Below are 11,237 nucleotides of genomic sequence, written 5' to 3' on the forward strand. Positions count from 1 at the left end.
TTCGTAAATCTGTGGAATTCTCTGCACCAGAGAGCTGTGGAGGCTGGGTCATTGAATATATTTAAGGCGGAGATAAACAGATTTATGAGCGATAAGGGAGTAAAGGGTTATGGGGAGCGGGCAGGGAAGTGGAGCTGAGTCCATGATCGGACTATCCATGTTCGTGTTGAATGGCAGAGCAGGTGTGAGGTGACAAATGGCCAGCTCCTGCTCCTATTTCTTATGTTCTTATGTTCTTGGCTTCGATTTGATAAAGTGCCACACAAGGGGCTGCTCTATCAAAAATGTTCAGGAAGTCTGGAGAAGGAAGGGTGACGGGGGATGGTGGTTCTTGGAAAGGGTAGAGTGAGGGGGGGGGCAGGTTGGGTCAGCCTGGGACTGGGGAGGGTGACGGGGGGGGGCAGTCTGGGACCGAGAAGTGTGAGGGGGTTCTGGGTCAGACTGGGACAGGGGAGGGTGAGAGGGCGTCTGGTTCAGTCTGGGACAGGGGAGGGTGAGGTGGTTCTGGGTCAGTCTGGGAACAGGACAATTGAGGGAGGTGTTGCCTGCTCCAATCCTGCACAGTGCCCAGTTAGTGCGGCACATTTCCTGAGTGTGTCCTTTGTATTTCTGCACCCTCCAGGATCAGCATCTTCAGGGGAGGAGAGCTGCTGTGGATAAGTGTAACTCCCCGCAGCTCACAGTGACAGTGGAGCAAAATTGGGTGTTCCGGGGAAGCAGAATTATCACTCCCTCATTGTGGATGCCCAGTGTCCCAGGTCTGTGGCCCAAAGCTCTGCGGTCTGGGGGGCTTCTCCAGGGTTTGTGAGGTCCCACATTGTCTCTGTGGCTTCCCAGGCTGCAGCACAGAATGTGGGAATTCGGCATCAATCTGACTCGGGATTAATGACCAGAATGTTTGGAGGAGTTCCCTTTCTTTCTGCGGATCCTCCAGCAGTGACTCCCCCAGAGTCAGGGCAGTTCGTGCATCCCCAATAGTGTGCAGTATGTTAGTGCCTGACCAGGGAGGTTGTAGTTTGTGATGTCCCTGTGGGGTGCAGTAAGTTCAGTGTCTGACCCTGATCTGCCCCAGGGAGGGGGCAGTGTGTGAGGTCCCTGTGGGGTGCAGTAAGTTCAGTGTCTGACCCTGATCTGCCCCGGGGAGGGGGCAGTGTGTGATGTCCCTGTGGGGTGCAGTAAGTTCAGTGTCTGACCCTGATCTGCCCTCATTCCTCCTGCTTCAGGGGGCATTCACGCTCCAATCAGTCTGAATTAATTGGAGGGTCAGCGTCATCTAGTGGACACCGGCGGTATTTCAAGGCACATAATGTCTGGCTCCATCCCAGAGAAATCCAAACCAACCTGCATATTCAATTCATTTTATTATCAATTGCTGAACAAACTTTAGCTCCATTTTTTGCAGCATTCAGTATTTGAAAACCCTTCTGATATTCTGTATCGGTCTTAAAGGTAGAAGATACTAAAGACATCCCAATAATAGATAATCAAGGGGCTATAGGAAGGAGGAACTTAAAACTATCACTGACACGAAAGAAAAATTAAGCTGTAAAATAATGAGACTGAAGGTGGACAATTCCCCTGGACCAAAGGTGGAGAAGTCTCCTAGACCTGATGGCCTGCATCATAGGGTCTTAAAAGAAGTGGCTGCAGAGATAGTGGATGCATCGGTTGAAATCTCCCAAAACTTCCTGGATTGTGGAGAGGTCCCAGCGGTTTGGAAAACCACAAATGTAACACTCCTATTTAAAAAGGGAGAGGGAGAAATCAGGAAACTATAGACAAGTTTGCCCAGCATCTGTTGCTGGGAAAAAGCTTGAGTATTTTATTGAGGAAACAGCAGCAGGACATTTGGAAAAATATAATACAGTCAGGCAGAGTCAGCATGGCTTTATGAAAGGGAAATCATTTTTGACAAATTTGCTGGAGTTCTTTGAGGATGTGACGAGCAGGGTGGTTAAGGGTGAACCAATGGATGTGTTGTATTTGGATTTGCAGAAGGCTTTCGATAAGATGCCACATAAAAGGTTACTTCACAAGATAAAAGTTCACAGGATTGGGAGTAATATTCACAAGGATAGAGGGAGGGCTAAGTGACAGAAGAGAGTCGGGATAAATGGGTCATTTTCCGGATGGCAAATGGTGATTAGTGGGTGCCTCAACTATTTCCAATCTATATTAATGAATTGGATCAAGGGACAGAGTGTAATGTAGCCAAGTTTGCTGATGATATAAAGGTGATGGGTAAGGAAATTAGAGAAGGATACAAAGAATCTGCAAATAGATTATAGATAGTATTGTGTTCCTAACACAGATGAGGCTACACTCAGGGAGGTTAAAGTAACAGTAACCTCACTCTTTAATAAGACATTACAGAGTGAGGAACAGGCCTTAGGGGCCGGCTTATATACAGTGCTCCCAAGGGATGCTGGGATCCCTTGGGACTTCAGAAGATGAGCTCCCTGGTGGCAGAACATGGGAGTGCATGCTTTACAGATACACAACATCACTTCCTCCCCCAAAGTCAAAATGAAAACTATTTGCAAGGTGAGGCGGTCAGGAGCCTTTCTTTACCTGGTGGACCGCCTCGGTGCAGATGTCTGTTCTGGTGTGTTGGCTGTGCCCTCGCTGGGCTGGCGTGTTGTTGGCCCTGCAGGGCTGCTGGGTGAGCCTGGCCTTGCTGGGCTGTTGGGCGTGATGGGTTTGATTTCCTGGTCCGGGGTGGTGTTGTTGTTCCTTTGGGTGTGTGTTGTGGGCACGAAAAAGGTGCTGTCTGCTGTGGGTTGTTCAGGGCAGTCTGTGAACCGTAGCCTCGTTTGGTCCAGGTGCTTTCAGCAAATTTGTCCATTGTCTAGTTGACGACAAACACCCTATTCCCTTCTTTAGCTATCAACTTGCCCGCGATCCACTTGGGACCATGTCCATAGTTTAGCACATACACGGTCATTCAGATCAATTTCCCGTGACACAGTTGCACGACCATCGTTTACATTTTGTTGCTGCTGCCTGCTCTCTACCTGATCATGCAGGTTGGGTTAATAATGGAGAGTCTGGTTTTAATTCTCCTTTTCATGAGCAGCTTAGCCGGGGACACACCTATGAGCGAGTGGGGTCCCGTGCAGTAGCTGAGCAGTACTCGGGACAGGCGGGTTTGGAGTGAGCTTTCTCTGACTCATTTAAGGCTCTGTTTGTTGGTTTGTACTGCCCGCTCTTCCTGCCCATTGGAGGCTGGTTAAAACGGGACCGAGGTGACATGTTTGATCTCATTGCGGGTGTTGAATTCTTTAAATTCAACACTTGTGAAACAAGGCCCGTTGTCACTGACCAGTCTGTCAGGCTTTCAATGGTGTAGGTGGCAGTGCTTTCCGAAATTATTTCACGTTCGAACCATTTTGAAAAAGCATCCACCACCACCAGGAACATTTTACCGAGAAACGGGCCCGCATAGTCGACATGGATCCTCGACCATGGTCTGGAGGGCCTGGACCACAAACTTAGTGGTGCCTCACTGGGTGCGTTGCTCAACTGAGCATACACAGTATATTGCCGTACACAAGACTCTAAGTCAGAGTCGATACGGGGCCACCACATGTGGCATCTGGCTATCGCTTTCATCATTACTATACCCGGGTGTGTGCTGTGGAGATCCGAGATTAATGTCTCCCTGCCCTTTTTGGTTAGCACTACGCGGTTACCCCACAACAGGCAGTCTGCCTGAATGGACAGCTCGTCGTTTCACCGCTGGAACAGCTTGATTGGCTCTTGCATTTCAACTGGGATGTTGGCCCAGCTCCCATGCAGCACACAGTTTTTTACTTGGAACAGCACAGGATCTTGGCTGGTCCAAGTCCTAATCTGGCGGTCCGTGACAGGTGATTTATCATTTTCAAACGCTTCCATGACCATCAACAAGTCTGCGGGCTGCGCCATCATCAAGAAGTTTGCACGATGCGCCATTTCCACCCCCGTGGTGGGCAATGGTAGCCGACAGAGCATCCACATAATTCTCAGTGCCTGGCATGTGGCGGATGGTATAGTTATATGCTGATAGCGTGAGTGTCCACCTTTTTTATGAGGGCTGAGGCAATAGTATTTATCCCTTGTTTTCAGCAAACAGGATGTGAGGGGCTTGTGATCAGTTTCAAGGTCAAATTTGAGGCCAAACAGGTACTGATGCATTTTCTTCACCCCGAACACACACGCTAATGCCACTTTCTCAATCATGCTGTCGGCCCTCTCGACCTTAGACAAGCTCCTGGAAGGATAGGCGACAGTTTGCAACTTTCCCGAAACCGTAGCTTGTTGTAATACACACCTGACTCCGTACGACGATGCGTCACATGCTAGCACAAGTCTTTTACGCGGGTGTTACAATGCAAGCAGCTTCTTGCAACATAAAATATTTCTGGCTTTCTCAAAAGCAACGACTTGTTTTTTTCCCCATACCCAGTTCTCACCTTTGTGCAATAACACATGTAGGGTCTCCAAATAGTTGCTTAACCCCAGTAGGAAGTTACCAATATAGTTGAGGAGTCCCAGGATTGACCACAGCTTTGTGACATTAAGTGGCCTGGACGCGTTCCTGATAACCTCTGTCTTGGCGTCTGTGGGCCGAATGCCATCTGCCGCGATCTTTGTCCATAAAAACTCCACTTCTGTTGCCATGAAGACGCATTTCAACCTCTTCAGCCACAGTCCTACGCGATCCACTCACTGGAGGACCTCCTCACTGGAGGACCTCCTCCAGGCTTTGTAGGTGCTCGGCGGTGTCTCGACCCGTGACCAATATATCGTCCTGAAAAACCACCGTGTGTGGTACTGACTTGAGTAGGCTCTTCATGTTTCTCTGGAAGAGCGCTGCAACCGACCGAATTCCAAACGGGCATCTGTTGTAGATGAACAGCCCCTTGCGCGTTTTGATGCAGGTGAGGCCCATCGAAGACTCCTCCAGCTCCTGCGTCATGTAGGCCGAAGTCAGGTCGAGCTTGGTGAACGTCTTGTCTCCTGCCAGCGTCGCTAATAGGTCGTCTGCCTTAGGTAGCGGGTATTGGTCCTGTAGTGAGAAATGATTAATAGTTACTTTTTAATCGATGCAAATCCTGACCGTGCCATCACTTTTGAGTACTGCAACAATCGTGCTGGCCCACTCTCTGAATTCCACTGGGGAGATGATGCCCTCGTGTTGCAGCCTGTCCAGCTCGATTTCCACTCTCTCCCTCATCATGTGAGGTACCGCTCTCATCTTGTGGTGAACGTGCCTCTGGGACCAAGTGGATCTGCACCTTCACCCCGGAAAAGTTTCCAATGCCTGGCTCAAAAAGGAAAGGACATTTTTTAAGAATCTGGGTACATGAAGCCTCATCGACATGTGATAGCGCTCGGATGTCATCCCAGTTTCAGCGGATCTTGCCCAGCCAGCTCCTTCCAAGCAGTGTGGGGCCATCGCCCGGGACAATCCAGAGTGGCAGTTCGTGCACCGTGCCCTCGTAGGTGACCTTGACCATGGCACTGCCCAGGACAGTTATAAGCGCTTTGGTGTACGTTCTCAGTTTTGTGTCGGTGGTGCTCAGGGCTGGTCTGAATGCCTTGTTGGACCACAGTCTCTCAAACATCTTTTTACTCATGATGGATTGGCTAGCACCAGTATCCAGTTCCATGGCTACGGGTAAGCCATGCAATGTTACATTTAGCATTATAGGTTGAGATTTCGTCTAACATGTGTGCATCCCCTATACTTCAGCATCTGCCTCCTCTCCCTGAGGCTCGAAATTGCTTTGCTCCACCATGGACCAATCTTCCTCTGCCACGTGATGGCTAGCAGGTTTTGCAGAGCTTCAGCTCATCTAGAAGCTCGTTGGAGTTGCCCCATTCTTCCACAGCTCTTGCAAACATACCCATTGAAGCGGCATGAATAGGCTGAATGGAAGCCTCCGCAACGTCAACAAGATGTGAATTGCCTTGCATTCCTCCTTCGTTGGGGACTTTGAGTCATCCGGGTCACATGAGGCCTGCTGGCAGTTGCAGACTTGTGGTTTCTGCCCTGTACATTTCTGCTCGCAAACACAGTTCCAGTCAATTTATGAACATTGCTAGCAGAGATTTGTTTTGTGTTATCACTGGTGGACATAAATGCCTGTGATACCACAATGGCTTTACTGAGGGTCGGTATCTCGACAGTCAAACGTTTTCGTCGGATGGTCTTGTGGCCAGTGCCCAGTACAAAAACGTCTCTGAGCATTTGCTCCAGTTAGCCATCAAACTCACATTGTGCTACAAATCACCGTAGCTCGGCAACGTAGCTCGCATCATCCTGACCTTCAGATCGCTGGCACGTGTATAACCTTAACCTCGCCATCAGCACGCTCTCCATCGGGTTCAGGTGCTCCCGAACCAGTGTACACAGCTCCTCATACGACGTATCTGTGGGTTTCACCGGAGCCAGAAGATTCTCCATGAATATGTAGGTCGGTGCCCAGCAGACCGTGAGGAGGACCGCTCTCCTTTTTACAGTGCTTCCTTCTCCGCAGATGAGGCTGTGCGCAGAGAGGTTAAAGTAACAGTGACCTCAGTCTTTAATAAGAGTGAGGAACAGGCCTTTGGGCCGGCTTATATACCGTGTTCCCAAGGGATGCTGAGATCCGTTGGGACTTCAGCGCATGAGCTCCCTGGTGGCGGAACTAGGGAGTGCATGCTTTAGAGATACTCAACAAATCGGCTAAGTTAGTCGGTTAATATTTGGCAGATTGAGTATAATGTGGGAAACTGTGAGGTTATCCACATTGGCAGGAAAAATAAAAATACAATTTATGATTTAAATGGAGAGCTATTACAAAATGCTGCAGTACAGAGGGACCTGATTGCCCTTCTGTGTGAAACACAAAACGTTAGCGTGCAGTTACAGCAAGTAATTATAAAGCCAATAGAAATGTTAGCCTTTATTGCAAGGGGGATCGTGTATAAAAGCAGGGAAATCCTACTACAACTGTACAGTGGATTTGTGAGACTACACTTAGAGTACTGCGTAGAGTTTTGGTGTCCTTATTTAAAGAGGGATATACTTGCATTGGAGACAGTTCAGAGAAGCTTTACTAGTTTGATTCCTGAGATGAAGAGGTTGACATATGGGGATAGGTTTAGCAGGTTGGTCCTATACTCATTGGAGTTTAGAAGAATGAGAGGTGATTTAATTGAAACATATGATGCTGAGGGGACTCGACAAGGTAGATGCAGAGAGGATATTTCGACTGATTGGGGAATTTAGAACTAGGGGGCATAGATTAAGAATATGGGATTTAGAACTGAGATGAGGAGAAATTTCTACTCCCTGAGGATCGTAAATCTGGAATTCTGTGGAGGTTCGTCATTGAATATATTTAAGGTGGTGTTGGCCAGATTTTTGAGCGATAATGGAGTGAAGGGTTATGGCGAGCAGGCAGGAAAGTGGAGCTGTGCCCAAGATCAGATCAGCCAGGATCTTATTAAATGGCAGAGCAGGTTCGCGTGGCCAATGGCCTAAACCTGCTCCTATTTCTTATGTTTTTTTTAAAGGGTGAAGTAATGGATGTAAACACAATCAGCGTTATTTTTTAATCTGAGCATTTTCCCGTTGATTAATTGGTCAAATATCCAGAATATTAAACTTCTGCCCAGTTATACGGGGAATCAATATCAGCAGAAAGAAAACCCAACTGTCAGAAAGGACACGATTCAGTCTGGGACAACAGCAGAATCCAAACCCTGCAGTTACTTGTGAACTCGCTGATGCCTCAGCAGGTGTGATTACAGAGTGAATCCCTTCCCACACACGGAGCAGGTGAATGGTCACTTCCCAGTGTGAACTCGCTGGTGTGTCAGCAGGGTGGATGAACGAGTGAATCTCTTCCCACACTCAGAGCAGGTGAATGGCTTCTCCCCAGTGTGAACTCGCTGGTGCGTCAGCAGGTTGGATGACTGATTGAATCCCTTCCCACACTCAGAGCAACTGAACGGCCTCTCCCCAGTGTGAACTCGCTGGTATGTCAGCAGGGTGGATGACAGAGTGAATCCCTTCCCATACTCAGAGCAGGTGAACGGCCTCTGCCCAGTGTGAACTCGCTGGTGTCTCAGCAGTTAGGATGTTGTAGTGAATCCCTTCCCACACTCGGAGCAGGTGAATGGCCTCTCTCCAGTGTGAACTCGCTGGTGATCCAGTAGGCCGGATGACCGAATGAATCCCTTCCCACACTCAGCGCAGGTGAACGGCTTCTCCCCAGAATGAACTCGCTGGTGTCTCAGCAGGCTGGATGAATGAGTGAATCCCTTCCCACACTGAGAACAGGTGAATGGCCTCGACCCAGTGTGAACTCGCTGGTGTTTCAGCAGGGTGGATGACTGAGTGAATCCCTTCCCACAGTCAGAGCAGTTGAACGGCCTCTCCCCAGTGTGAACTCGCTGGTGTTGTAGCAGGTGGGATGACAGAGTGAATCCCTTCGCACAGTCAGAGCACGTGAATGGCCTCTCCCTAGTGTGAACTCGCTGGTGTGTCAACAGGTTGGATGTGGTAATGAATCCATTCCCACAGTCAGAGCAGGTGAATGGCCTCTCCCCAGTGTGAATTCGCTGGTGTGTCAGCAGGGTGGATGACTGAGTGAATCCCTTCGCACACACGGGGCAGGTGAACGGCCTCTCCCCAGTGTGATGGCGTCGATGAATTTCCAGCTCAGATGGGTAATTGAATCCCTTTCCACAGTCCCCACATTTCCATGATTTCTCCACTGTGTGGGTGTCCTTGTGGCTCGCCAGGTTGAATGATCAGTTGAAGCCTCGTCCACACAGAACACGTGTACGGTTTCTCCCTGCTGTCAAGCTGTGTAACTGGTTAAAGCTCTTTGCAGTCAGTGCACTGGAACACTCTCAATCGGGTGTGTGTGTGTGTCTCGGTGCTTTTCCAATCACATTGATGTTTGAAATCTGTTCCCACAGACAGAACAGACAAACATTTCTTCTTCTGCATTCAAAGGCCGATGATATTCAGGTCCTGATGAATCGAGTGATTCTGACAGATCTTGACGTGATGTTTGGTTTGATTTTCACGTGTGCAAGTCCTGCCCTTCGAATAACCTGGAAAAGGAGTTTACACAATTCATTACAGCAAGTGAAGGACAGTAATTCACAACCGACAAATTTTGATTGTATGGAACATTATTTCCTCTCATGTTCCTCCAAAGCTGTCAATCCCCATCCCATACACTCTTCCCCGTACCTGTCCTGAAATTCAAACACGTCACACGTCTGAAGGCAGCTTGTCCTCCGCTCCCAATTATCATCACCAACTCTGGCTGGGTTCAGTTCTACACTCACTGGTTCCCCTCCCCTTAATGTACCGGATCTGGCTGGGTTCAGTTCGACACTCACTGGTTCCCCTCCCCTGAAGGTACTGACACTGGCTGGGTTCAGTTCGACACTCACTGATTCCCCTCCCCTGAAGGTACTGACTCTGGCTGGGTTCAGTTCTACACTCACTGGTTCCCCTCCCCAGAAGGAACTGACTCTGTCTGGGTTCAGTTCTACACTCACTGGTTCCCCTACGCTGAAGGTGCTGATTCTGGCCGGGTTCAATTCTACACTCACTGGTTCTCCTCCCCTGAAGGTACTGACTCTGGCTGGGTTCAGTTCTACACTCACAGTTTCCCCTCCCCTGAAGGTGCTGAATCTGGCTGGGTTCAGTTCTACACTCACTGGTTCCCCTTCCCTGAAGGTACTGAATCTGGCTGGGTTCAGTTCAACACTCACTGGTTCCCCTCCCCTGAAGGTGCTGACTCTGGCCGGGTTCAGTTCTACACTCACTGGTTCCCCTCCCCTGAAGGTACTGACTCTGGCTGGGTTCAGTTCTACACGCACTCACTTCCCTCCCTCTCGCTAAATCCCAGAGTATGCTGACTCTGGCTGGGTTCAGTTAATATAAAATAAGAAATAGGAGCAACTGTCGGCCATTTGACCCCCCGAGCGTGCACCCTCATTCAATAAGATCATGGCTGATTTCATCATGGTCTCAGCTCCACTTCCCTACCCACTCCCCATAATTCTTTACTCCGTTATCACTCAAAAAGCTTTGTATCGCTACGTTAAAATGTATTGAATGATTCAGCCTCCACAGCACTCTGGGACAGAGAATTCCATAGATTTACAACCCTCAGAGAAGAAATGTCTCCACATCTCAATTTTTAATGGGCTGACCTTATTCTAAGACAATGTCCCCTAGTTTTAGTTTCCCCTAAGAGTAGAAATATCCTCTCTGCATCCACTTTGCCGAGCCCCCTCATTATCTTCTGTTTCAAAAAGATCACCTCTCATTTTTCTCCATTGTGCAGAGGCCCAATCTACTCAACCTATCCTCATAAGTTAACCCCCTCATCTGCGGAATCAACCTTGTGAACCTTCAATCAACAGCCTCCAAGTATATCTTTCCTCAAATACGGAAACCAAAACTGCACACAGTACTCCACGTGTGGCCTCACAAATACCCTGTATATTTGCAGCAGAACTTCTCTGCTTTTATACTCTATCCCCCTTTAAATAAAGGCCAACGATCTGTTTGCCTTCCTGATTAATTGCTGTACCTGCATACTAACTTTTTGTGTTTCATGCACAACGATGTCCAGATCCCGCTGTACTGCAGCACTTTGCAATTTCTCCATTTAAATTGTAACTTGCTTTCTATTACTTCTGCCAAAGTGGATATCCTCAAATTTTCCCACATTATACTCCATCTGCCAAATTTTTGCCCACTCGCTTAGCCAGTCGATATCCTTTTGCAGATGTTTTGTGTCCTCCTCAGTTTGCTTTCCCACCCATCTTTGTATCATCAGCAAACTTGGCTACATTACACTCGGTCCCTTCATCCAAGTCATTAATATAGATTCTAAATAGTGGAGGATCCAGCACCGATAACTGCGGCACCCCACTAGTCACTGTTTGCCAACCGGCAAATGACCCATTTATCTCGACTCTGTTTTTTCTGTTAGTTGGCCAATCCTCTATCCATGCTAATATATTAGCCCCAACCCCGTAAATTTTATCTTATGCAGTAATCCTTTATGTGGCATCTTGTCAAATGCCTTCTGGAAATAAACCAAACATACCACATCCATTTGTTCCCCCTTATCCATCCAGCTCGTTATATCCTCAAAAAACTCCAGAAAATCTGTTAAACATAATTTCCCTTTCAAAAACCAGGCTGACACTGCTTGATTGAATTGTGC

General features: G+C 48.3%; 1 pseudogene; it reads right to left on the bottom strand.

Moving 5' to 3' along the window:
- Window positions 1-7,740: 7,740 nt before the first annotated feature.
- Window positions 7,741-10,601, bottom strand: LOC139248904 (zinc finger protein 623-like; annotated as a pseudogene).
- Window positions 10,602-11,237: the final 636 nt, after the last annotated feature.

This window comes from Pristiophorus japonicus, unplaced genomic scaffold, assembly GCF_044704955.1.
Source record: "Pristiophorus japonicus isolate sPriJap1 unplaced genomic scaffold, sPriJap1.hap1 HAP1_SCAFFOLD_30, whole genome shotgun sequence".
Lineage (NCBI taxonomy): Eukaryota > Metazoa > Chordata > Chondrichthyes > Pristiophoridae > Pristiophorus > Pristiophorus japonicus.